This window comes from Eptesicus fuscus, chromosome 21 (assembly GCF_027574615.1).
Source record: "Eptesicus fuscus isolate TK198812 chromosome 21, DD_ASM_mEF_20220401, whole genome shotgun sequence".
Classification (NCBI taxonomy): domain Eukaryota; kingdom Metazoa; phylum Chordata; class Mammalia; order Chiroptera; family Vespertilionidae; genus Eptesicus; species Eptesicus fuscus.
The window spans coordinates 37,984,910-38,012,293 of NC_072493.1; the positions used below are offsets into that span (position 1 = coordinate 37,984,910).

The window sequence follows — 27,384 nt, forward strand, 5'->3', positions numbered from 1 at the left end:
AGAGCTTAGCTCTGCTGCCACCACCAGCCTGCTCCCCCTGTCCTTCACTCTCTTCTAAATCATTCCTGGACTCTACACTACCCTTTCTGGGGCCACTGTCTCATGTCAGTCACCAGTGAACTCCTGGGCAGATGGTCCCACCTCGTGGCCCTGCAGCCTGGGCACTGAACTGACAGCCAGACTTCCTTCTAGTCTCCCATGTATTGCTTCTGCTCAGACACCCAATTCCAGGCCGCACTGCCCAGTCCTCTCGGGGTCTAAGGACTATGGGGTGGCCCATCATTACTCATCTCTGGGTGAACCCTGGAATGTGTGGCTTCAGTGAAAACACATCTCCACCCGGCAATGTAGGTCTGTGTAGCTGGAGGAGACTCAGCACCTGCACATTCCAGGTGAGACCCAAGGTCAGCCAGGCAGTCAGCTGGTCAGTGAGGAGCCAGGACAGGTGCCGGGTGGTCTCTGAATCCCAATCCTGTGTCTCTCTGTGATCAAACCCTGATAGTTGTCTGACATCTGAAAAAGCCTGTGCTTTTTCTCCCAGACATAGAGCCGGCGGCCTTACATCTTCTGAGCACTCAGCTCCTGGTGCATTTGTTTCTCCTGTGATGCACAGACCTGCCTTATTCTTTTAAAGAATCGGGTTGGCTGAGAGGTAAGAGATGTCAACTCTGATGAAAGAAGCCTTTGGAGGAATCCAAGGTACCACACAGAGCAGTGCTCTGTTACTTGCACAGAGGATTTCCCCAAACCCAGCATCACAAGCAACAATTCCGACTTGAGGAGCGCAAGTACCCTGTTGTGTTAAGGGTGAACCTGACTCTCGGGACACCACCTACCTGATGTTTATCAACAGTTCATCTCCCAGACAGTGCCAGGCTGCAGCTGTCCAAGGACAACAGGACTCTCCCTTTACTCCCTGCCCCAAGACAACACACAGGACCCTATGAGTGTGAAACCCGCAACCTTGTGAGTACCACCCGCAGTGACCCATTCACCCTGAATGTTCTCTGTGAGTAACCTCTGTCCCTGCCTGGGCCAGGCCACTTCCGTCCCTCTCAGGTCCACGTACACAGACCCACACTCTGAACACCCAAGGTGGCCATGAGTTCCTGTCCAGGCAAAGTCAGGGAGGCCTTGAGGTTGGGACAAACAGGTTAATGTCTCACACTCAGGCTCAGTAAACACAGAGGGTTATGGTTGGGGCTTTTAAAACCAGGCTGACAGTGGGGTTGGTGTGGGGTAGAGGGGGTCAATGGGAAACAAGGGACACTTCCTCAGTGATAACTGCCTTCCTAGTAGATATTGATATTGCCTCCCTCCACCACCACCACTTCCCCTTCAGAGTCCATTGACCTGCCTAGGGCAAGCCTCTATAATACTTTCATTAGTAAAGATAAATTTTTATATATATACTGAGAGGTGGAAGTTTTAGGATAGCTAAATTTGACCACCAGCACCTTCATCTTTTTGTTTGGAGGGGTAGGGAAAATCGTGTGTGGGACATAGAGGGTTTTGCACATAAACAGCCATTGCTTCAGAGGAGGGCAGTTGTTCTAACTCGTTTTATAACTGCTCTCGGAGCAGAAACACTTGGCAGTGATGGTATCTACTAGGAAGACAATATCACTGAGGAAGTGTCAGCAGGCAGGTCATTCTCTGTATTTCGGTAGCAAAGTCAAGGAGCAGAAACATGCATTTGGGAAGAGATTTCTTACGTTACATGCATCCCAATAGCTGTTTCATTTACTGCAAGTTGTGAAATGCATCTATCAAAAAGCTCCATACACATAGTGCAAATTGTTCCATAGTAACAGTTTGAAAGTTTCATGTTTACTCCGATAAGAAAAAATCATTTCATTTCACATTCACACTAGTGTTAGAAAGTCTTCTTTAGACCCCAGAAAGAGAATTTGGGCAAGCATTCTGGATAACACTTATGTAATTCAAATAGATTGTTATTGTGAATTGAATTGGATCTAAAAACAAAACGAACAAAAAAGGGCTGAAAACCAGCTCAGAGGGATAGTGTGGCCCTTATAGAGACCAAGACCTTCCCCTTCCCTCAGATTACATCACGTGTGGTTTGTTTTCATTGCTCCAAATGGCCCGGACCCCTCTCTCCCTCCACCACCACCACTTCCCCTGCAGAGTCCATTTACCTGCCTAGGGCAAACCTCAGGCTCTAACCCTCATAAACAGTATTCTTGGCTTATCAATGGTAGGCCCCAGCAACCCACACAGGAACTCTTTATCCGAGCATCACTGCAGGTGATAGTGGATCCTGCATCTGCCTTACCCATAACTCTGTCACTCATCCCTATAGGACCACGGTCAAGACTATCACAGTCTCTGGTAAGTGCCTCTAGGACCATCGGCACCAGGCTGTGGGGTGCAGGTCTGTCTGGTTTTCAGAACAGAGCCTGGAGGGTGCTGTCTCCCATCCTGTGGCCATGGACACAAGCAAATCACGAAGTCTTCCCCTGAGCCCTCCCACTACATCTCTGTAGACTCCCCTCCCTTGCTCTTCTGATCTCTCATGGCAGAGCTGGGGTCCGGCCTTGGAAAGTGAGGAGGGGGTTCTCTCAGCCCCAGAAAGTGTGAAGTGGTGGAGGGAGGGGGTTTCCCAGAGGGAAAAACAAAGATCCTCAAGGTCAAGTTGCTGCTTCTGTCACTAACACTTTCCTTCTGTCACCTCTTGTCTGTTACCTGCTCCATGTGCTACAGGAACATACAAGGCTTTGAGCAAGCTCACCTCTTTTCCCCAAACTAAAGGAGGACACCACCTCTGAGGAGGGGTGAGCAGGACAGACCCCTGCTCCCTGCGCGGCTCCAGGCTCACCTGGTGACTGGCTGCTCTGTGCCCTCTGTGGTGGGACAGGGGTCTGTGTTGAAGGTGCTTGGGCGGCCTGTCCTCAATCTGGCCATTTTGAGTCACCCACCAACACCATGGCCTCCCTCAGACCAGGCTGCATGGAAATGGGGAGAAAGTGAGCCATAGGGGAGCCCTCTGAGCTGTGTCCTGGCTCTGAAGTCACCAGCTGTACAACACTGTGTGACACAAGCGCATGTGACATTGCTGAGGAAAGCAGTGAGCAGTGGTGCATTCTGGATAACACTTATGTAGGTAGATTCATCCAGGAAGACCCTTCATGGGACAGAAGGAGCAGTGCCACAGTTTGTAGTTTACAGAGGGAGCTAAGAGTACCCGCCTTTTGTCCAAACTGTGACTACTTCTCTCTAGAGATTTCCTTCTTTGTGATAATTCCATCCACAGGCCAGGAAGTGAAAGCCCTATTCAGACTGAGAAATCCTTTAGATTGAAACTTCTCCAGGTCCTAAGGTCATGGCTGGGCCATTCTCTTCTCTAATAAATTATTTAACGAAAAGGAAATGCCTTTCCATCTCTGTGTGTAGCCACCATACCAGAGGGGGGGGGCGGTGAGTGTTTAGAAAGTCACAGGAAGGTCTGGGAAAGACTCACAGAAAAGTCAATGGGTGGAGCCCAGCTGATGTGGCTCAGGGGTTGGACTCTGACCATTGACCTGTGAACCTGGAGGTCATGGTTTGATTCCATGTCAGGACACATTCTGGGGCTTCATCCTGCGTAGGGGTTTTGAGGGAAGCATCAGATCAAGGATTTTCTCTCATCACTGATGTTACTATCTCTCTGTCCCAATCCCTTCCCCTCTCAAATCAGTAAAAATATATTTTTAAAAAGCCAAAGGATGGAAAATTACACCTAATGATGAAGAGACTAGACACACGGTCTGAGAGGAGGCTCCTGGTGCTGATAATACAGATGTCCAGGGAGACAGGTCAGGGGTCATCCTGAGGTGATCTGGAGGTAATAGGGGGGGTTATAGCCCTCTCCTTACAGACTGTCACCTGAACAAAGATCCTCACCCTGCAAAGGTCAGGGTCCTCCTCTGGTGACCTTTACAGAGCTCACTGAGGCCTGTGAGTGACTGACATCTCTGAGGAAGGAGCCCACTCTCAGTCAGTCACCTCCTCTGTTCTCCACAGAGCCAGTGGGGAAGCCCGCCCTCCGAGCCAGCAATGCCACAGTCACAGAGCAGAAGGACACTGTGGTCCTGACCTGCCTCACAAATGACATGGGGATCTCCAGCCGGTGGCTCTTCAAGAACCAGAGTCTCCTGCTCACGGACAGGATAAAACTATCCTGGGACAACAGCGTCCTCACCATGGATCCCGTCAGGAGGGAGGACGCTGGGGGTTATCAGTGTGAGGTCTTCAACCCCGTCAGTTCCAGCAAAAGTGACCCCTTCAGGCTGGATGTGCAATGTGAGTGACCCTCGACTTATCCCACTTGCTTTTGTATATTTCACGGGCAGGGGATGAGATGGATGAATAGAGCACATCGGTAAGGACCCCAGGATTAAACTAAGCTCGTCACTGTCGCGGTTCCATGAGTATTAGCTGTCTGACCACCAGAAAGGCTCTCACCCACCTGGGCCTCAGTTGCCTCATCTCTAACCTGGAATAAAACAGCTGGACCTAAACACCGTTGTTAGGATATTTATTGTGAGGTTGATGAGTTAAAGCCTTCAGCCAGGGTCGCCTAAGACCATCGGAAAACACAAAGATTTACATTACGATTCATAACAGTAGCAAAATTACAGTTATGAAGTAGCAATGAAAATAATTTTATGGTTGGGGTCACCATAACATGAGGAACTGTATTAAAGGGTCGAAGCATTAGAAAGGTTGAGAACCACTGCTTAGGGCCAAGCCTGAGATAAATGGGACTGGGGGAGGGCTGTGCTGCCTTCTAGTGGGAAGACCTGCAAAGGGAAGGCAAATGGGTGGGTGTGCCATTTTAATGTAAAAGGCAAAAATGGTAAGTCATTCATTCCTTCTACAACATGAGCCTTTGTTAATTAGATGTAGAAGACCTAACCATGAATCCTTGAATTTAAAATAAACATTTTTTTGGAAACCAAGATGGCGCCATAGGTTAAACACCTAACCCGCAGCCGGGCACAACAATTTCAAAAATACAACTAGAGGTCAGAACGGTCATCGTCCAGAACCACAGGAAAGCTGGCGGACTGAAATGCCCACAGCTGGGGAGAAGGAGAAGGCCACGGGGACAGTCGGGGGAGCCGCAAAAGCCTGAGGTATGGAGAAACGGACGGAGACACGAGCACGCGCGCCTGCGGGGAGGATGGAGCCGGAGAGGAAGGGGCGGCTGACGGCCTGGCCGGCGTTCACTGGCAGGAAGGAGATAAAGGCTCCGGATTGCGCTGAGCGCCGGCTCCGACTGCACTGAACCCCGTTCCGGGCGAAACCCTGGGAAGCCAGGCGCAGGCTGGGGGAATGAATCTGGGCTGTGGGGCGCAGGCACAGAGGAGCGGCGGAAGGCAGAGCTCCAGAGGCGCGCGCAGGAAGGGGCGCAAAGGACGGACTGTTGCCTGCGCCACTGAACTGCCCTAGCGGGAAGGAGACAAGGGCTCCGGACCGTGCTGAACCCCAGTTCCGACTGCACTGAACCCCAGTTCCGGGCGAAACCCTGGGAAGCCAGGCACATGCTGGGGGAATGAATTTGGCCTGTGGGGCAGAGGCACAGAGGAGCGGCGGCTCCAGAGGCGCACACGGGAGGGCGCGCAGAGGAGGGACTGTTGCCTGCGCCACTGAATGGCCCTGCTGGGAAGGAGACAAAGGCGCCAGACTGCGCTGAGACCCAGTTCCAACTACATTGAAACCCAGTTCCAGGCAGCGGGCGAAACTCCAGGGCGCGTTTCTCTCAGAGGTGTTTGCAAAGAATACAGAGGGACACAGACACAGGAGCCTCATGTCTCCTGCACAGCAACTCTTCCTATATAGACAAAGAGGGTCCTCATGGACAATTGGCCTGGAGGACAATTCCTCCTAGTGACACCAACAACAATCAAGACTTAACTGTAGATACTCACTCAGTTTCGCAACTGCGCCGCCCCCGCAGGCCGCCCGGCCCGGGGCACTGGGGACGCCGCGGCGGCAGCGGCGCCCGGAGCCCGGCGGCCGCCCAGCGCCCATCCCCGCCGCGAGGCCCCCGCGCGCCTGGTTCCGCGGGCCGCGCGCCCCGCACACCGGACGGAGGCCCGGGCGCCCTCTCCGTGCACCTCCCGGCGCCACTAGACCTCAGTAGAGTTGACTGAATTCAAGGGATTAAGAAGAACAAATTGGGGAATTCGAAAAAGATGACGGCGGAGGTGAAGGCTGATGTGTTGCCTCACATGGCAGTTTCGGAAATACAACTGGAACATGGACTAGTGAGGGTGGCGACTGCTGCTCGCGTCTCCCCAGACCGGGCGGCTGCTCCTCTCAGTCAGCACCGCAGCCGGGGCCATGGGCTCGTGGGCGCCGCAGCAGCTGCTGTGGCGGCGGCCGCGGACTCGGCGCAGCGGCTCTCTGTGAAGGAAGAGACCATCTTTCTGCAGGAGGGGCGCATCCGCGCCACCGACCTGGCCGAACTGCGCAGTGAGATCCTCGAGGCCCCGGAGGCCGCCAACACCGATTTGGAGGATTCTTAGGAGTTCTCATCTTACATTCAAGCCCTTTAAGCCATTTTGACAGAGGAGAATCAAGAAGGCGGCTAAGTTAAACAAAGGAACTGCGAACTCCACCGCGCACAGCAATTTCAGGGGCACGAATGGAGGACAGAGCCTCTGCCATCCAGAACTACAGGAGAGATGGCTGAATGGTAGATTTATAGCTAAGAGGGAAGAGGAAACCAGCGAAATCGGAGGGGATGAGGTGTGGAGGCGCGTGGGTCTGGTTGGTGGCGGGGGAAAGGGGCTTTTGTTCCAAACCTAGGGGAGATTAGCTCTCCATCACACTGAAATCCAGCTTCTGGGGACCCGTGGGAGACCCAGATGCCTGCGGGGAGAGGCGGGACTCTTGCGGAGGTGCCAAGCGCCCCTGGGTCTGGGGGAGGCCGCGCTCCCCTGGGTCCGAGTGAGGCCAGGGGTCCATAGATCCAGGTGAGGCCTCGCGCATCTAGGCCCGGGTGAGCCCAAGTGGCCCTGGGTCTGGGAGAGGCCAAACATCCCTGGGTCCAGGTGAGACCATGTGTCCCTGGATCGGGTGAGGCCTCGTGAACCTAGGCCCGGGTGAGCCCAAGTGGCCCTGGGTCTGGGAGAGGCCAAGCGTCCCTGGGTCCGGGTGAGACCATGTGTCCCTGGATCCGGGTGAGGCCTCGTGCACCTAGGCCCGGGTGAGCCCAAGTGGCCCTGGGTCTGGGAGAGGCCAAGCGTCCCTGTGTCCGGGTGAGACCATGTGTCCCTGGATACGGGTGAGGCCTCGTGCACCTAGGCCCGGGTGAGCCCAAGTGGCCCTGGGTCTGGGAGAGGCCAATCGTCCCTGGGTCCGGGTGAGACCATGTGTCCCTGGATCCAGATGAGGCCTCGTGCACCTAGGCCCGGGTGAGCCCAAGTGGCCCTGGGTCTGGGAGAGGCTAAGCGTCCCTGGGTCCGGGTGAGACCATGTGTCCCTGGATCCGGGTGAGGCCTCGAGCACCTAGGCCCGGGTGAGGCCACGTGCCCCTGGGTCTGGAAAAGACCAAGCGCCCCTGGGTCCAGGTGAGACCATGTGTCCCTGGATCCGGGTGAGGCCTCGTGCACCTAGGCCCGGGTGAGCCCAAGTGGCCCTGGGTCTGGGAGAGGCCAAGCGTCCCTGGGTCCGGGTGAGACCATGCGTCCCTGGATCCGGATGAGGCCTCGTGCACCTAGGCCCGGGTGAGCCCAAGTGGCCCTGGGTCTGGGAGAGGCCAAGCGTCCCTGGGTCCGGGTGAGACCATGTGTCCCTGGATCCGGGTGAGGCCTCGTGCACCTAGGCCCGGGTGAGCCCAAGTGGCCCTGGGTCTGGGAGAGGCCAAGCGTCCCTGGGTCCGGGTGAGACCATGCGTCCCTGGATCCGGATGAGGCCTCGTGCACCTAGGCCCGGGTGAGCCCAAGTGGCCCTGGGTCTGGGAGAGGCCAAGTGTCCCTGGGTCCGGGTGAGACCATGCGTCCCTGGATCCGGGTGAGGCCTCGTGCACCTAGGCCCGGGTGAGCCCAAGTGGCCCTGGGTCTAGGAGAGGCCAAGCGTCCCTGTGTCCGGGTGAGACCATGTGTCCCTGGATCCGGGTGAGGCCTCGTGCACCTAGGCCCGGGTGAGCCCAAGTGGCCCTGGGTCTGGGAGAGGCCAAGCGTCCCTGGGTCCGGGTGAGACCATGTGTCCCTGGATCCAGATGAGGCCTCGTGCACCTAGGCCCGGGTGAGCCCAAGTGGCCCTGGGTCTGGGAGAGGCCACGCGTCCCTGGGTCCGGGGGCGACCATGTGTCCCTGGATCCGGATGAGGCCTCGTGCACCTAGGTCCGGGTGAGCCCAAGTGGCCCTGGGTCTGGGAGAGGCCAAGCGTCCCTGGGTCCGGGTGCGACCATGTGTCCCTGGATCCAGATGAGGCCTCATGCACCTAGGTCCGGGTGAGCCCAAGTGGCCCTGGGTCTGGGAGAGGCCAAGCGTCCCTGTGTCCGGGTGAGACCATGTGTCCCTGGATCCGGGTGAGGCCTCGTGCACCTAGGCCCGGGTGAGCCCAAGTGGCCCTGGGTCTGGGAGAGGCCAAGCGTCCCTGGGTCCGGGTGCGACCATGTGTCCCTGGATCCAGATGAGGCCTCGTGCACCTAGGTCCGGGTGAGCCCAAGTGGCCCTGGGTCTGGGAGAGGCCAAGCGTCCCTGGGTCCGGGTGCGACCATGTGTCCCTGGATCCAGATGAGGCCTCGTGCACCTAGGTCCGGGTGAGCCCAAGTGGCCCTGGGTCTGGGAGAGGCCAAGCGTCCCTGGGTCCGGGTGAGACCATGTGTTCCTGGATCCAGATGAGGCCTCGTGCACCTAGGCCCGGGTGAGCCCAAGTGGCCCTGGGTCTGGGAGAGGCCAAGCGTCCCTGGGTCCGGGTGCGACCATGTGTCCCTGGATCCGGATGAGGCCTCGTGCACCTAGGCCCGGGTGAGCCCAAGTGGCCCTGGGTCTGGGAGAGGCCAAGCGTCCCTGTGTCCGGGTGAGACCATGTGTCCCTGGATCCGGGTGAGGCCTCGTGCACCTAGGCCCGGGTGAGCCCAAGTGGCCCTGGGTCTGGGAGAGGCCAAGCGTCCCTGGGTCCGGGTGCGACCATGTGTCCCTGGATCCAGATGAGGCCTCGTGCACCTAGGTCCGGGTGAGCCCAAGTGGCCCTGGGTCTGGGAGAGGCCAAGCGTCCCTGGGTCCGGGTGCGACCATGTGTCCCTGGATCCAGATGAGGCCTCGTGCACCTAGGCCCGGGTGAGCCCAAGTGGCCCTGGGTCTGGGAGAGGCCAAGTGTCCCTGGGTCCGGGTGAAGCCAGAGCCTGGGTCCGGGTGAGGCCGTGTGCCCCTGGATCCATCCGGGTGAGGCTGGGTCCCAGGCCCGGGTGAGACCACGCGCCCCTTGGGTATGGGTGAGGCCACGTGCCCCTTAGTCCGGGTGACGCCGTGCCCCTGGGTTCGGCCGAGACCAAACCAGAGGGAGTCGGACCTCCGTTACCGCCATTTGTCCACCATCCAGAGCTGGGGGGTCAGTGCTGACATGTACACATAAGGAACTACTGGACATTGATATTGAGTCTCAAAAGAACTGTTGGTCCAGGGGGAAGCTCGCTACAGACTGATTCATTTGCCTGTCAGCATAACTATTATTGCTCGTCTCACATTCAGTGCTTATTAGTATATATCTAGTGACATATGATCTCGCTCATCTAGGGGAAATGATGAACAACATAGACTGAGGAACAAGAACAGAACCAGAAGCAAGGAGGCATCGATCGGACTATCGGGCCTCAGAGGGATGATAGGGGAGGGTAGGGGGAGGGTGGGGGGAGGGGGAGAGTTCAACCAAAGGACCTGTATGCATGCATATAAGCCTATCCAACGGTTAAGTTCAACAGGGGATTGGGGCATGCGTGGGGAGAGGGGTGGGATGGGAATGGGGGGATGAGGACAAATATGTGACACCTTAATCAATAAAGAAATTTAAAAAATAAAATAAAATAAAATAAACATTTTTTGAATGGCTCTCAAATCCCTTTACCTTGAGATTCACAGGTGTGGAGAGGTACATCACACAAATGCGCGCGCACACACACACACACACACACACACACACACACACACACATACAAAATACTCAGGGAACCTTCATGGTCATAGACAGCACCAGGCAGCCAACAGGAACAAACAAAGTGAGTGAATGGCCACATGATGTGCCTGGGCAGTCAACTCAGAATCTGCTCTGAGGGCTGAGATGGGGCTGGGAAGGGGCAGTGCAGGCAGGGAGTGGGATGGGGACCAGGGAGCTGGGAACTGTTGTCCAGGAAGGAGCGCTATTCCCAACACAGCACACATCTCTCTGCAGCCCAGTGAATACAGAGGGACCCCTGGGACTGGCTGTCCCTGCCTCATCCCAACACCAACCCTGAACCAGGGTGCTGAATTTGCAGTGGGTGGGATGGAGGTTAATGGTGACAACCAGGGAAGCATGTAATTCCAAACTCAAAAGCATGTCCTCCAAAACAAGGAAATGTCCATGCATTCTCTGTTAAATTACCAAGGCACACACTCCTGACATCAAAATGAGCAGGAAGTTCTGTCATTCCCTGAGTTCCTGCCCCACAGGTCCACTTGCAGACACACAGGGTGATAACTGTCCCTGCATCTCACCTTTGTTCAGCTGCTGCCACCTCCTGGCAGGTGATGGTAATCAGGACATGGAGCCTGAGAGCCTGGTCCCACAGCTGACCAGGGAGGCAGGACTGGGCCTCCAGACTAATGGGATCAGGGGCAGCACTGACCATTCTACAGCCCTGGGGGGACTGGGCAGTTGGGCAGACAGGGCTGCCCGAGTGTGAAGGGGACAGAGTTGATGCAGGACTGAGTGGGGAAGGACTGAGGCCTCAGCTGGGAGCACTGAGGGGGAGGTAATGGAATGCTCACAGGGAAAAGGCTGGATTCTGCAGAGGAAACGCTCTGGCGCACTGACGCATCTGCAGCCGCTAAGCAGGCTGTGTGCCTCCTGCTGGCCCTCATCTCACAGCTCCCGCCTCCAGGAATAAGGCTCTCTCCTCACGTCCACCTGCCCTCCCTCACCTGTGCTCCTTCATGGTCCATCTACATGAAGGGGCTCTGAGTCCCTGTCCTGCACTGCAAGGAAGAGAAGAGGAGTCTGAGTTCCCCACAGTCAGCCCTGCAGTGGTGTCCTGAGGAGGGTAGGGAGGGGTCAGGGAGGTCCTCACCCCCCAACCCCAACCTCCTGGGTCCTGATCTGAAGTTGATGGCAAAGCCCAACACCACCTGCTCCCTCAGGTCCTGAGAGAACCTCCCTCACCCACCCTGAGCAGGCCTCCCCTTGAGTGCCATCATTTGGACACTTTCTTCTTTCTATGGGGGTCAGCTGCTTTCTGGCCCTTAGGGAATGTGTGACTCTCTGTGTACAGGGATGAGTAACAGAAATAGGCAGAGAACTTGCATTAGTGTTCACAGAAGATGATCTAGCTGAACCTTTGAAAGCTTAAAATCCTAGGAGTGTCTATAAAATCAACATTTTCAGATAAAACACGAATGTGGCTTTCACCATTTCCTTAAGAGCACAGCTGCCAAAAGGACATTAATGATTAACTAGACGTCTATGCATCACAGTTAGTAGTAAAATGAGGTTGTTTCTTTGTCCTTAAAAGAGCATTCCAGTGCATTATCTTCGTGTTCACCACGTAGAAAGGGATTGCCTTTCAGTCAATATGTCTTCCCACCATCCTGATGCAGCTGGCTCTCTATAACTGTCATGACGGAATAGAAATGATCCCTTTTCCCTTTGAATATCAAATACAAGACTAGAGGCAGCTCTTGACCCATCTCCCAGAACCAACTACCTGAGACAGTCTTTGGGGTACTAATGAACCCTGATGTCTCCCTGTCTGCAAGGCACCAGCCTTGTGTGTCCTAAGCAAAAACCTATAGCCCACAGTCACCAGAACCCCCTGCCCACCCCAGTCGGGCCTCATCCAAGTTCTTGGGACTTTCTTTGGCAAGGCTCCCACACCACCACCTGCTTCTCCAGGGACAAGGTCAAGAGCAGAAGTGAGGAAAATGTGGAAAAGGAACCAAGATGGCGGCATAGTTAAGCAGCTAATCTGCTGCCTCACACAACAATTTCGAGGGTACAACTAAGGGACAGAGCGTCTACCACCCAGAACCACGGGAAAGCTGGCTGAGTGGAAGATTTACAACTAGGAAAAGAAAGGAGCACAAACGCTGGGGAGCTGAGGTACGGAGGCGTGCGAATCGGGCTGGCAGCGGGCGACTGGGCGCGCGGTTTTTCTTCAACCCGCAGGGAGACAAGCTCCCGATCGCTCTGAAATCCAGTTTCTGGGGACACTCGGGGGACCCAGGCACCTACGGGGAGAGGCTGGACTCTCGGCCATCGGGTCGGAAAGTGAGAGTGACTTTTTTGCAGAGGTGCGCCCAGCAATCATTGTTTACTGCGCTGGAGCGCGGGGCGCAGGGACTTGAAACGGGAAAGGCAGAGACGGCTGACGCCAGCCATTGCCGTTGGCCACGCCCCAGCCTAGTGACGCCCTGAGACCCCGCCCCGCCCTGAGGCCCCGCCCCGCACATTCTACAAACCCGTCCAGGCTCCACACAGCGGCTTTTGCATATAAATGGCCTGTTCTGTGGCAGCTTAACCAAAATTAACTACAGCTCCAGTCAGACTGCTCCAAAACCGCCCAAGCAAAGGAGGAGAAAACTAGTTCTTGCTGTAGCTCCTGCTGGGGGACACACAGTACACAAGGGTACACCAAAAGTGTCCACCTCAGGTAACTGGGAGGCTGACCCGTTGAACCAATAGGACACCTAGTACACAAAGCTACCCTACCAACTCAGGGAAGCAGAGAATATGAGAAGGCAAGGAAACAGATCACAAACCAAAGAAATGGAGGAGAACAAGCGACTGGACATAGAGTTCAAAACCACAGTTATAAGGTTTTTCAAGAATATCATGGAAAAGGCCGATAAATTCAATGAGACCCTCGAGGATATGAAAAAGGACCAACTAGAAATTAAACATACACTGACTGAGATAAAAAATATTATACAGAGACCCAAAAGCAGACTAGAGGATTGCAAGAATCAACTCAAAGATTTGGAATACAAAGAGGCCAAGGACACTCCTCCAGAGAAGCATGAAGAGAAGAGAATTCAGAAAGTTGAAGATAGTGTAAGAAGCCTCTGGGACAACTTCAAGCGAACCAACATCAGAATTATGGGGGTACCAGAAGAAGAGAGAGAGCAAGATGCTGAAAACCTATTTGAAGAAATAATGAACGAAAACTTCCCCCACCTGATGAAAGAAATAGACTTACAAGTCCAGGAAGCGCACAGAACCCCAAACAAAAGGAATCCAAAGAGGACCACACCAAGACACATCATAATTAAAATGCCAAGAGCAAAAGACAAAGAGAGAATCTTACAAGCAGCAAGAGAAAAACAGTTAGTTACCTACAAGGGAGCTCCCATACGATTATCAGCTAATTTCTCAACAGAAACCATGCAGGCCAGACGGGAGTGGCAAGAAATATTCAAAGTGATGAATAGCAGGAACCTACAACCAAGACTACTCTACCCAGCAAAGTTATCATTCAGAATTGAAGGGCAGATAAAGAGCTTCACAGATAAGAAAAAGCTAAAGGAGTTCATCACCACCAAACCAGTATTATATGAAATGCTGAAAGGTATTCTTTAAAAAGAGGAAAAAGAAGAAGAAAGATAAAAATTATGAACAACAAATACTTATCTATCAACAAGTGAATCTAAAAGTCAAGTGAATTAAAAATCTGAGGAACAGAATAAACTGGTGAACTTAATAGAATCAGAGGCATAGAATGGGAGTGGATTGATAATTCTCAGGGGGAAAGGGGTGTCTGTGTGGAGAGTATGGGAAGAGACTGGACAAAAATCATACACCTATGGATAAGGACAGCGGGGGGGAGGTAGGGGCAGAGGGGGGTGGGAACTGGGTGGTGGGGAGATATGTGGGGAAAAAGGAGAAACAATTGTAATCTGAACAATAAAGATTCATTAAAAAAAAAAAAAAGCAGAAGTGAGGGTCCTGTGCCTACCATTCCAGGCTTGTGGCAGCCACCTAGGCTTGGAGGTACTTCCCAATGCACGGCTTTGATCCCACAACCCTAGCCCTATTCTCCAATGCTGGGAAGGTTACTAGACACAGAGTGTTTGGTCTGCTCCACCAAGAGTGGAGTGTGGAACCTCAAGCTCACTCTTCTAGTGCAGAGGAGCCCTTCCGTGTCCTTGGGGCAGGCACCCAGATATGTAGGGCCTCCACCATCAGAGGAGCACCCAGACCTCAGTGCCAGGGAGACCGTGCTGAGTGCTCAGGAGCCCAAGGTTTGACCAGGACGGCTCTTCTTCAGAGGCCATTGGCAATGAAGACCCCGATGAGAAAGGGGGTGGTCCTTTCCTTGTGCCCTGAGGGGTCTCTGAACAGAAGCCTTCACTCCTGTAAGGGAGGATGAGAAATAACCTGATATCTGTCTTCCTGATCCTTGTCTGCTGGCCACCTCTTAAGGAACCACACCAGCCCGGGCTCCAATCCTCAGCTGGTTGAGGACTCAACTCCAGGGCCTCGGGCCTGACCTGAGACTGCAGTAGTGGCCAGAATTGGGGACCATTTTCTGCTAAGGACATCCACCTGCCAGGTCCCCAAAACCACCCAAAGGTCTAGCCCTACCAGGCACCTCTAGAGACTCCTGTCTCAGCTAATTCCACCTGGTGGGACTGCATCTCACCATCTCACCACCAGGGGGCACTGACCACCACGGGAACACCTTCACCCACTCCCACTGACAGGGCTGCCAACCTCCCAGACTCCTGTCCTTCTCCTGTGGAGCCCTCCAAGGAAAGGAGATTGTTTGGAATCATGAGATCTCAGTCCCCTGCATCCTGTTGTTCATTCACAGGCAACATGGCTGTTCCTCCCATATAGAATCCACATTGGGACCCCTCAAAGAAGATTGGGAGCCACTAGTCATCTCCATCTAGTCCCCAGCTACAGCACCTCAAAGCCCTGCCCTCCCACACTCCTCAACACCTCAGCCCCGACTTTTGCCAACCCCAAGGGCATCACACCCATCAGTGGCCTGTGTCCCATCACACCAACCCCAGCTCAGACCTCAGCTGCCGCAGCTTCTTCCAGGTCAGTAAACTGAGCTCTCCCAGGTTCCTGTCTGGCCATCAAGGAGGTAGGACTTACCACAGGGCTCCTCACCCATCTGTCTAGAAGCTGAGGCCCAAGGCCTCTGTGCGAACCCAGGACGAGGCCAGACAGGACCCTCTGGATATGAACTATCCTCCTGTGCACACTGGAGACCGTTGTTCTTATCAAAAGATTTGCCATCCCCCTGCCTGCCCCCTCCTTCCTGCCTTCTTCCTGGGGAGCAAACTTGCCAGAAAGACTCCCTTTCCCTACCTCTCCATTTGTATATGGACTGTCTCAGCCAACAGACACAGAGAGAGGGTCTCTCTGGAATTGTCCCTTATGGACCAGGGAGCCCACAGCCACATGACCTTCCACCAACATCTTTATTCCCAGTTCATGCTGGACACCTCTCCCTTCACACCCAGAAACTGTAAGACCTTCTGAGACACCCAGGCCAGGAAGTAGAGGCCTAGCTGCTGGCATCTGGAGATAGAAGGTAGGTCCCCTTTCAGTCATCACCTAGCTTTCCCCCTTTTTATCCCCAGAGTCTTCTCTGTGGCCTTCCAGCTGGGAGGAAATCCAACCTTCCTAGAGAACACAGGGAGACTCAGTGCCCAGCTGGGTTGAGTGTTACAAATGGAAGAAAACTCCCCAGGTTAGGGGACCAGAGGGGCTATCTGAGTGGTGCTGACAGACCCAAGACCAGGACACAGCAGAGGCCAGTTCTGGGATGAGGGGGACATCCTCACAGGTGACAGGGTCTCCATGAGCCTTGCTATTGCAGTTGTGTTCCAATGCTCTCATAATTTTTAAACAAACAAATTTAGATGTTTACAAAAAAAATGTCAAGTGAAAGGCTCTCATGGGTTTATTAATAAGCATTGGATTTTCACTTCTGTGTTTTATGGACTGCTGTATGCCCAGCTATAGCGCTTAGGAGAGCAGTATAAGCTCAATAAATATGTGATAAATGACAAAAAAAAAAAAAAGAAAAGAGGAAAGACTCAGGGTTCCACAGACCAGTAAGATCCACCGCCCCTGAGAGCTTGTTAGATGCAGAGTCTCTGGTCCACTGCACACCTGCTGAGTCAGAATCTGCATTTGTCTTTGGCTTTTTTATTTTCTGTTTTTTAAGTGATTGATTTTAGAGAGGAAGGGAGGGTGAGAGAAACATCGATTTGTTGTTCCACTTATTTATGCAATTATTGGTTAATCCTTGCAGGTGCCCTGATCTGGCTTCAAACAGGTAGCCTTGGCATATCAGGAGGAAGCCCTAACCAACTAGGCTCCTCAGCCAGGGCTCTGAGAATCTTCCTTTGAACAGGACCAGCGACACTCCTGTGCACAAGAGAGGGGCGGGGCTGCCCCACCCCCAGTTCACTGGGTCTCAGCCTGGCGGGCATCCACATTAGCTGGGCAGCTGATAAGCAGCATTTCTACAGTGTCCTGTAGGCATCACCATCATTACCACCTTCCACAGGTGATCCCATGCACAGTGGAGTGACATCCCTGGGACAAGAGTTCCTCCTGTCACCCCAGGGCTCCTGCTCAGAAACATAAGGACAGAAGGGATAAGGGTGGCTCAAGGGGGCGCTACTGTGCAGTTAACTTGAGCTCTAGGGAATTCCCCCACCCTCACTTAGGTGTCCAAAGACTCAAGCTTATCTCAAAAGGTAATGTGCCTATGGGGGTGGGGGTGGGGTGGAGAATTAATGAGGAAAAAGAGGTCTCAGCAATTCCCAGAATCTGGGTTTTAGATGGAAGGTAACCAGGAAGGTGGGAGAGGAAAGGCACCAGGAAGGGAGGAGGAGGGAGGGTCCTGGGAACAGACCCCGCCCCTTGTCCATGTGACTAGGGAGTGATCTTGTCCCTAGAGGAGGCTCAGCAGGTCCCACCAGTAGGGAGAGCAGGGCCTGTGAGTGAGTGTTTCTGAACCTCAAGCTCTTCTCACAGAGGGAGGGACACAACACACAGCAGACACCATGGAGTCCCCCTCGGCCCCTCCTCACAGAGGGTGCACCCCGCGGCAGGGGCTCCTGCTGACTGGTAAGGAGGGACAATCCTTGGGGTGGACAGGAGGAGGGGAGACAGAGACTGGCTGTGGTCTCCTGGGAGCACAGCATTCTGAGAGGGAACAGAGGGCTTTTGTTGGACCTGAGGGGAGAGGACAGGGGAGCAGAGTAAGATGGGGGAGGGGGCTCAGCAGCAGGTCAATCCCATGATCTGGAGGTGGTGAGGGGGAGGAACACCTCGATTATGGTAAGTTTTACAAGTTATTCATCACTGAAATACTTTCTGAAAACTGATGATAATAATATCAACGGTGACACAAGAAAAAATGAACCAGGGGCACTAAGCGTTGTCTTTACTGCCAACCTCAGAAATGGGCACATACACCCAGCGGGTACAAGACCCAGGGACTCATTCTTTCACCCACAGGCATTCAGCCTGCTGCAGGCCCTGGGGGTACAGCAGAACAGACAAGCCACTTCCCCCATGGAGCTCACCTTCTATGGAGAGGATACACCAACGAAAGATCTAGATGTGATATCAGGTACCCACAAGTGCCATAAGGAGAACAGAACAGGGACAGGTCAGAAAGTGGAGTCACGGGTCTTTAGTGTCAACAGGGGTCTGAGCAGTGCCTGTGAGCATTTCTGACCTCAGGAGCCAGGAGCCAGGCAGCCACCTCGGAGTTTACAAGCAGGAAATAAGGTCAGATGTGCTGAAGTCATGGTGGCCATGCTGCTGCACTTGAACACAGGAAATACACACACACACACCAAGGCTGAGAGATGAACAGACCTGCTGCTCAGGACCCAAAGCCTCATCTCTCCATCCCAATACAGAGCTCCAAATATTCAACTTCTCTCTTCCCTCCTAGCCTCACTCCTCACCCTCTGGAGCCTGCCCACCACTGCCCAGCTCACTATTGAATCAGTGCCGCCCGATGCTGCCGAAGGGAAGGACGTGCTTCTCCGTGTCCACAACCTGCCTGGGGATCTATTGCTCTGTATCTGGTACAAAGGGGAAAGTATGAAAAGCCACCTTCAAATTGTATCATATACAGCAGACACTCAAGCAATTACCCTCGGGTCTGCAAGCAGCCATAGAGAGACAATGTACCCCAATGGATCCCTGCTGTTCCAGAAAGTCACCCTGAAGGACACAGGATACTACACCCTACAAGCCATAGACAAAGATAGTCAGAGCCAAGAAGTAACTGGACAGCTCCGTGTACACCGTGAGTGATTGCTCTTTGTTGTCTGGGTGTTGGGTGGGGCATATTCTATTTCACACACAGGACTAACAGCCCTGCACTCACTCTGCCTCTATCCCCCTCTGCCTCACATTCCAGGTTGGGTTTGGGCATTTAGTGCAGGACACGCACAGTGGAGACAACCTTCCTAAGGTCAGAGTTCCCTTCCCGGATTCCAGCCCTGCAGACATTCTCCACAGAGGGAGGGGCCATTCTGAGGGGAGTGACTCAGCAGAGGGAGACCAGTCTCATCCAGGCCCCTGCTCCCCTCCCTACCATGACCCAGAGAACTTCCCTGCAGTGCTCATGCAGGGCCTGGCCTGGAGGACCCTGGGATCCTCACTCAGAAGTTCAACCCAGGCGGCTCCTCCCCCAGACCTCTGGCCCAGGGCTCCTGACTTCAGGAAACCTAAGGAGCCTCTGGGCAGTTGGGTTTGATCTGTGGGCAGGGCTGACTGGCAGCAACAGTTTCCCAGGTGCCCAAGTCACAAGGCTCCTGAGGTGGTCACCAGCCAGGAGCCACATCTGGGGAGGGATGGAGACTGCTCCTTCACCTGAGACCATGCATGGGGAGTATGTGGACAAGGTCACAGGCCATTAGCCAACTGCCTGGGGAACATAGGAAGGAAGAGGAACATGGTCTCCCCAGGGAGGGAAAGAGAAGATGTTCCTCGAAGCTCCTAGTCCACCAGGAATCTTCCCACGGCGTCCTCTCTCACAGACACAAATAATAACAGAGGCTGTTCACTTGGGCGGCTCCTCTATTCCAAGCTTTAGGTTAGGAAATTGTGAAAGATTCAAAGTTTATTCACAGGCAACATGGCAAACCTGAGACCATGGGTTTTGCATATAAACAGCCATTGCTTCAGAGGAGGGCAGTTGTTCTAACTCGTTTTATAACTGCTCTCGGAGCAGAAACACTTGGCAGTGATGGTATCTACTCAGAAGACAATATCACTGAGGAAGTGTCAGCAGGCAGGTCATTCTCTGTATTTCAGTAGCAAAGTCAAGGAGCAGAGACATGCATTTGGGTAGAGATTTCTTATATTACATGCATCCCAATAGCTGTTTCATTTACTGCAAGTTGTGAAATGCATCTATCAAACAGCTGCATACATATGAAAAAAATTTCACATTTTCCCCAATAAGGAAAAATCATTTCATTTCACAGTCACACTAGTGTTAGGAAGTCTTCTTTAGACCCCAGAAAGAGAATTTGTGCAAGCATTCTTAATAACACTTAAGTAATTCAAATTGATTGTTAGTGTGAGTTGGATCTAAAAACAAAAAACAAACAAACAAAAAAATAGGCTGAAAACCAGTTCAGAGGGAGAGTGTGGCCCTTACAAGACCAGGAGCTTCCTCTTCCCTCTGATGACATCATGTGTGGCTTTGTTCTCTTTGCTCCAGATGGCCCTGACCCCCCACCACCACTTCCCCCTCAGAGGACCCTTACCTACCAGGGGCAAACCTCAGCCTCTCCTGCCACTCGGTCTCTAACCTGCACAGAGTATTCTTAGTATATCATTGGGAGGCCCAGCAACCCACACAGGAGCACTTTATCCCCAACATCACTGCAGGTGATAGTGGATACTATAATTGCCTCACCCATAACACTGTCACTCATCCCTGGAGGACCAAGGTCAAGACTATCACAGTCTATGGCAAGTGCCTCTTGGATTATTAGCACCAGGCTGTGGGGTGCAGCGCTGTCTGGTTTTCAGAAAAGAGCGTAGAAGGTGCTGTCTCCCATCCTGTGGCCATGGACACAAGCAAATCACAAAGTCTTCCCCTGAGCCCTCCCACTACATCTCTGTAGACTCCCCTTCCTTGCTCTTCTGATCTCTCATGGCAGAGCTGGGGTGCAAAATCTTGGAAAGTGAGGAGGAGGTTCTCTCAGCCAGAGAGAGTCAAGTGGTGGAGGGAGGGAACTTCCCAGAGGAGAAAACAAAGGTCCTCAAGGTCAAGTTGCTTCTGTCACTAACACTTTGCTTCTGTCACCTCTTGTCTGTTACCTGCTCCATGTGCTACAGAGAACAAACAAGGCTTTGAACAAGCTCACCTCTTTTCCCCAAACTAAAGAAGGAAACCACCTCTGAGGAGGGGTGAGCAGGACAGACCCCTGCTCCCTGCACTGCTCCAGGCTCACCTGGTGACTGGCTGCTCTGTGCCCTCTGTGGTGGGACAAGGGTCTGTGGTGAAGGTGCATGGGTGGTCTGACCTCAATCTGGCCACATTGAGTCACCCTCCGACTCCACAGCCTCCCTCAGACCAGGCTGCATGGAAATGGGGAGAGAGTGAGCCACAGGGGAGCCTCCTCTGAGCTGTGTCCTGACTCTCAAGTCACCAGCTGTACAACACAGTGTGACACGAGCACATGTGACATTGCTGAGGAGAGCAGTGAGGAGTGGTGGATACCTGACAAGTAGGTAGATTCATCCACAAAGTCCCTTCCTGGGACAGAAGGAGCAGTGCCACAGTTTGTAGTTTATGGAAGATGCTAAGAGTACCCGCCTTTTGTTCAAACAGTGACCTCTTCTCCCTGGTATTCAGTCCACAGGACAGGAAGTGAAAGCCCTATTCAGATTGAGAAATCCTTTAGATTGAAACTTCTTCAGGTCCTAAGGTCATGGCTGGTCCATCTCTTCTCTAATAAATTATTTAATGAAAAGGAAGTGCCTTTCTATCTCTGTGTGTAGCCACCATACCAGAGGGGGGTGGGGGGGGTTAATGTTTAGAAAGTCACAGGAAGATATGGGAAAGACTCACACAAAAGTCAATGAGTGGAGCCCAGCTGATGTGGTTCAAGGGTTGAGCTCCGACCATTAACCTGTGAACCAAAGCATAATGGTTCGATTCCCGGTCAGGACACATTCTGGAGCTTGATCCTCAGTAGGAGATGTGAGGGAGGCGGCCCATCAATGATTCTCTCTCATCATTGATGTTTCTATCTCGCTCTTTCCCAGTCCCTTCCCCTCTGAAATCAGTAAAAATGTATATATTTTAAAAGTCAATTAATCGAAAATTCCACCTGATGATGAGGATACTGGACACACGGTCTGAGAAGAGGTTCCTGGTGCTGATACTACAGATGTCCAGGGAGACAGGTCAGGGGTCATCCTGAGGTGATCGGGAGGGAAGAGGGGAGGCATAGCCCACTCCTTAAAGACTGTCACCTGAACAAAGGTCCTCACCCTGCAGAGGTCAGAGTCCTCCTCTGGTACCCTTTACAGAGCTCACTGTGGCCTGTGAGTGGCTGACATCTCTGAGGAAGGAGCCCACTCTCAGTCAGTCACCTCCTCTGTTCTCCACAGAGCCAGTGGGGAAGCCCGCCCTCCGAGCCAGCAATGCCACAGTCACAGAGCAGAAGGACACCGTGGTCCTGACCTGCCTCACATATGACACTGGGATCTCCATCCGGTGGCTCTTCAAGAACCAGATTCTACCTCACAAGGACAGGATGAAGCTGTCCCGGTACAACAGCATCCTCACCATCGACCCCGTCAGGAGGGAGGACGCTGGGGGTTATCAGTGTGAGGTCTTCAACCCCATCAGTTCCAGCAAAAGTGACCCTCTCGAGCTAGACGTACAATGTAAGTGACCCCTTGCCCCATCCTACATCTCCCTGGGAGGATTGCTCTACCAATGATGTGACAAATGGACAGAAGATACAGGGAGCAGATTGTCAATCAGGAGACATTACAGTAAACAGAATGGCAAAGTGGTTAAGAACTCAGTTTCTGACCCTGGGTCTGGCATTCACTGTGACCTTGCACAAGTTTGTTTTTTTATGCTCATTTTTTATGTGAAAAACTATACATAAAATTTACCATTGTAACTTTTAAGTGTACACCTCAGTGGCATTAAGTGCATTCACAATGTTGTGCAATCATTACCACTATCCATCGGGAACTTTTTCATCTTACCCCACTAAAACCCATTAGCACCCCAACCTCCAACGCTAACCCCTGGAAACCACCATTCTATTTCTGTTTCTATGAATATGACTACTCTAGGTTCTTCATATCAGTGGAATCATGTGATATTTGTCCTTTTGTGTCTGGCTTTTTTCACATAGCATTATGTCTTCAAGTTTCTTTCATGTTGTAGCATATATCACAAAACCATTCCTTTTTAAGGCGGAATGATATTCCGTTGCATGTATCCATCACATTTAATTTATCATTCATCTGTCCATGAATTCTAGGTTGTTCCTACCTATTGTCTGTTCTGAATAATGCTGCTATGAACAAGGATGTACAAATATCTGTTCAAATACCTCCTTTCAATTCTTTTGAGTATTTACCCAGAAGTAGAATTACTGGGTCAAATAGTAATTTCTGTTCAATTTCTTGAGGAACTGCCATGTCGTTTTTCATAGTGGCTGCACCATTAAATACTCCTGCTGGCAATGCACAGAAGTTCCAGTTTTTCCCCATCCTTGCCAACACATTGTTTTCTGGGTGGTTTTTGTTTTTTTGTAAAAGAAATCTCAATGGGTGTGAGGTGGTATCTCATGGTGGTTTTGATTTGCATTTCTCTAATGAATTAGTGATGCTGAGCATCTTTTCATGTGCTTTTTGTCCATTTCCATATCTTCTTGGAAGAAATTTCTATTCAGTTCCTCTGGCTATTTTTAATCTGATTGTTTTGTTGTTGTTATTGTGTAGGAGAAAGAAAAGATTTATGTCGTGGTGCCATCTTTTGTTGTTTTTTGTTTGTTTGTATGTTTGTTTGTATTTATCCATCTTTGTGAATTAACCTTGGAAGACAGCAAGCCATCTGAATGAGAAGTTTTGGAACTATGAAAGATTATTAAATAAGAATACGTAGAGAACATTTAAAGGATAGAACATTACTGTTTAAGATTCACTTGGCAAACTGAAGAAGAAAACTCCTGACATTCAGCCCCTTTCAGACAATTATTTTTAAGCTTTAGTTTGCACAGGAGATCTTTAGGGTGCTTGTTAAAATTTCAGATTCCTAGGCTCTGCCCATAAAAGATCTGACTCAGAATGTCTGTAGTGGGACCCAGAAGTTTGCATTTTTAGAAAACATCCCAAAGAATTCTGTTGTAGATGGTCTTTGAAATACAACATTTGGACATACTGTTTCTAAGGTCTTAAGTAACTCTAGACAACATCTGTAGACAAAAATAAGCCTAGGATAGTGAGGGTTTTCCTCCTAGAATCTCTGGATCTCATGCAAAAGTCAAAGGAACACAAACTCTTCGGATTCAGTGACTATGGAAGTGAAGATCCCTCTAACCTAAAGAACATGCCCAATTGCCCATAAAGATCATCAAGGATGAATATCTGTAATGCCCAACCCATTACTTTCACAAGAGGAAAGTAGGAGACCGCCCTTTAACTCTGCCACCTGGGCTTTTGGAAGCTCCAAGAGGCTTCCTAAGATGTGATCTTTCTCCATGAGCCGAGGGCTTATGAGATGAGAACCTATCACCTCCCAATGCACCATCTCTCTGCTAGGTCCCCTCGAGCATCCCTGCTTTCCGGGAGGGAATGCTGTGGACAAAACAAAGGTGTTAGTGCTGACTATTTGGGATGGAATCATCTACTTCTGAAGGAATTACACGTGCCCCTCTCAGGATGGTTGGAGAGCACATGCCTGTTTCGGGTTAGGAAAGGGAGCTGGGGGTTCACAGACTGCCTCAACAGCAGCATCTCCACGACCGACGCTCAGTGCGCCTTCTGGGCTTGCCACCACCCTGCTTACGTGGAAACTCTTCTTTCCCAGTCCAGGAGCTCGCAGGACGTTTTGCTCTAACATGAATAGGAAAGAATTCTCCTGCACAAGACAGCTTTAGGGTCATTTGGGGGGTTAAGCCTAAGAAGAGACCTGTTTTAAAATTTCTTTTAATTCAAGCCTGGAAGTAGTGGAGGGAAGCAGGGTGGACAATACCTTTAGATCCCCAGCAGCTCTCATTTTAAAGCATGTTGGGAACACCTCCAGAGCCATCTTTTTTCTTTCTTTCTTTATTGATGAAGGTGTTACATATGAGTCCTTTATACCCCATTCCCTCCTTTCCCGCTCATGCCCTCATCCCCTGGTCCATTGGTTAGGCTTATACGAATGCATACAAGTCCTTTGGTTGATCCCTCCCCCTTACCCTCACCATCTCCTACCTTCCCTCTAAGGTTTGAGCATCTATGCTTCTCTGTCTCTGGATCTGTTTTTGTTCATCAGTTTATGTTGTTCATTATGTTCCACAAATGAGTGAGATCATGTGACAATTATCTTTCTCTGACTGACTTATTTCACTTAGCACAATGCTCTCTAGGACCATCCATGCTGTTGCAAATGGTAGGAATGCCTTCCTTTTTACAGCAGCATAGTATTCCATTGTGTAGATGTACCACAGTTTTTAATCCACTCATCTGTTGATGGGCAATCAGGCTGTTTCCAAAGCATAGCTCTTGTAAATTGTGCTGCTATGAACATAGGGGTGTATATATCCTTTCTGATTGGTGTTTCTAGTTTCTTGGGGTATATTCCTAGAAATGGGATCACTGGGTCAAATGGGAGTTCCAATTTTAGTGTTTTGAGGAAACTCCATACTGTTCTCCACAGTGGCTACACCAGTCTGCATTCCCACCAGCAGTGCACGAGGGTTCCTTTTTCTCCGCATCCTCGCCAGCACTTGTTGTTTGTTGATTTGTTGATGATAGCCATTCTGACAGGTGAGAGATGGTACGTCATTGTCGTTTTGATTTGCATCTCTCTGATGATTAGTGACTTTGAGCATGTTTTCATATGTCTCTTGGCCTTCCTATGTCCTCTTGTGAAAAGTATCTATTTAGGTCCGTTGCCCATTTTTTGACTGCGTTGTTTAACTTCCTTTTGTTATGTTGTTTGAGTTCCCTGTAAATGTTGGAGATTAAACCCTTATTGGTGATAAAATTGGCAAATATGTTCTCCCATGCAGTGGGCTTTCTTGTTGTTTTGTTTCTTTTGCTGTGCAGAAGCTTTTTATTTTGATGTAGTCCCATTTGTTTATTTTCTCTTTAGTTTGCATTGCCCTAGGAGCAGTATTGGTTAAAGGTATTGCTTCGGCATATATCTGAGATTTTGCTGCCTGTGGATTCCTCCAAGATTTTTATGGTTACCCATCTTACATTTAAGTCCTTTATCCATTTTGAGTTTATTTTTGTGTATGGTGTAAGTTGGTGATCCAGTTTCATTTTTTTGCATGTATCTGTCTAATTCTCCCAACATCATTTATTGAAGAGACTGTCTTGAGTCCTCTGTCAAATATTAATTGCGCATAGTGATTTGGGTCAATTTCTGGGTTCCCAATTCTATTCCATTGATCTATATGTCTGTTCTTGTGCCAGTACCAGGAAGTTTTGAGAATAGTAGGTTTGTAATACAGCTTGATATCTGGTATTGAGATCCCACCTACTTTGTCCTTCTTTCTCAGGATCACTGCAGCTAGTTATTCGTGCCATCTTTTTTTTAATGTTGTTGTTGTTGTTGTGTGTGTTTAATTTTAGAGAGAGGAAGGGAGAGCGAGAGAGAGAATTATTTATCAGCTGCCTCTTGGACACCCCCCACTGGGATCCAATCAGGAACACTGGCATGTGTCCTGGCTGGGAATTGAACCAGTGCCCTTTTGGTGTAGGGAGCAATGCTCCAGCCACTGAACAACACCCGCCAGGGCTACAGTGCCTTCCAAGAGAGTATCTGCAAGACTGATGGGGAGTCCTTGAGCTAAGGTTACCCACAAGGTGAAAACCATTGCTCACAGCATTGGGCTTATTGCAGATCCCTGCTTGGAGCCTGTGGGATGTCTGTGCAAAGCAGGTGGTGCATTCACCACCTTCCATCAGTTAAGTCCTCACCAAGGAGACCTGACTGGCACATATTCATGGAGGTCACACCTGGTACAGAAAAACACACAACCATGAAAGGTGGGAAGTTATAACTTACAAAAATGGCCATCAGCTTTCTCACATTTCCACAGCTCCAAACATATCACCATGCAGAAAGGCCAGGATGGAATTGTGGCAAGTTTGGACACCAACCTAGAAATGCATTGAGAGAAAGAATTACAAGGATATTTACCGCACAAAAACCCTCCCAGGGGAAATTTCTTCCTTGGAGGAACAAGTAGAGACAACTTCATGTTGAGAGTTGATGCTCAGGGCACCCCCATTGTAGAATATCGTCCCCTCCACTCATTCTTCTCTTTTCTATCCATGACAGATGATCCAACACTACCAAGTCCTGGCCTCCCATATGGGGCTATTGCTGGCATCGTGATTGGCATCCTGGCTGGTGTAGCTCTGATAGCAGCCCTGGTGTGCTTCCTGCATATCAGAAAGACTGGAGGGTATGATGGCCTTCCCTCTTGTCCCGCTTCCTCCAAGGCTGATGACCATGCTTGGGAGAGGGAAGGAGACTTCCCCTCTGTCTCTGGGCCTGGAACTGCTCCTCCTCCTTTCTAAACCCCTGCTTCTCAGAACTGATTCCTGAGGCCTCTTCTTCCCTGGTCTTCAAGCTTCCTGTACCCCACTCTCTTTGGGACATGGTATTCCGACCCCCTCTGGTTTAGATGGGGCAGATCTGATTATGTTCCTTGGTCCTAGAGTCAGGGAATCCAAGGTCCAAGAAGGAAAACAAATCAGTAAACGAAAAGAGGAGCAGGAGAAAGAGAGGTTTGTGCTCTGCCAACCATAGAAAGAGGAGAAGAGAGGGGAAGGACAAGAAGAGAACCTTAAAAATACGTGAAACCAGCCTGGCCTGTGTGGCTCAGTGCTTGAGCATTGACCCATGAACCAGGAGGTCACAGTTCAATTCCCAGTCAGGGCACATGCAAGGGTTGCGGGCTCTGTTGCCAAAACAGC

At 51.3% G+C, this 27,384-nt stretch overlaps 1 pseudogene; it reads left to right on the forward strand.

The window, feature by feature from the left end:
• LOC103284690 (carcinoembryonic antigen-related cell adhesion molecule 1-like) overlaps positions 1–27,384 on the forward strand; it is a 33,992-nt pseudogene that overhangs the window by 4,030 nt on the left and 2,578 nt on the right.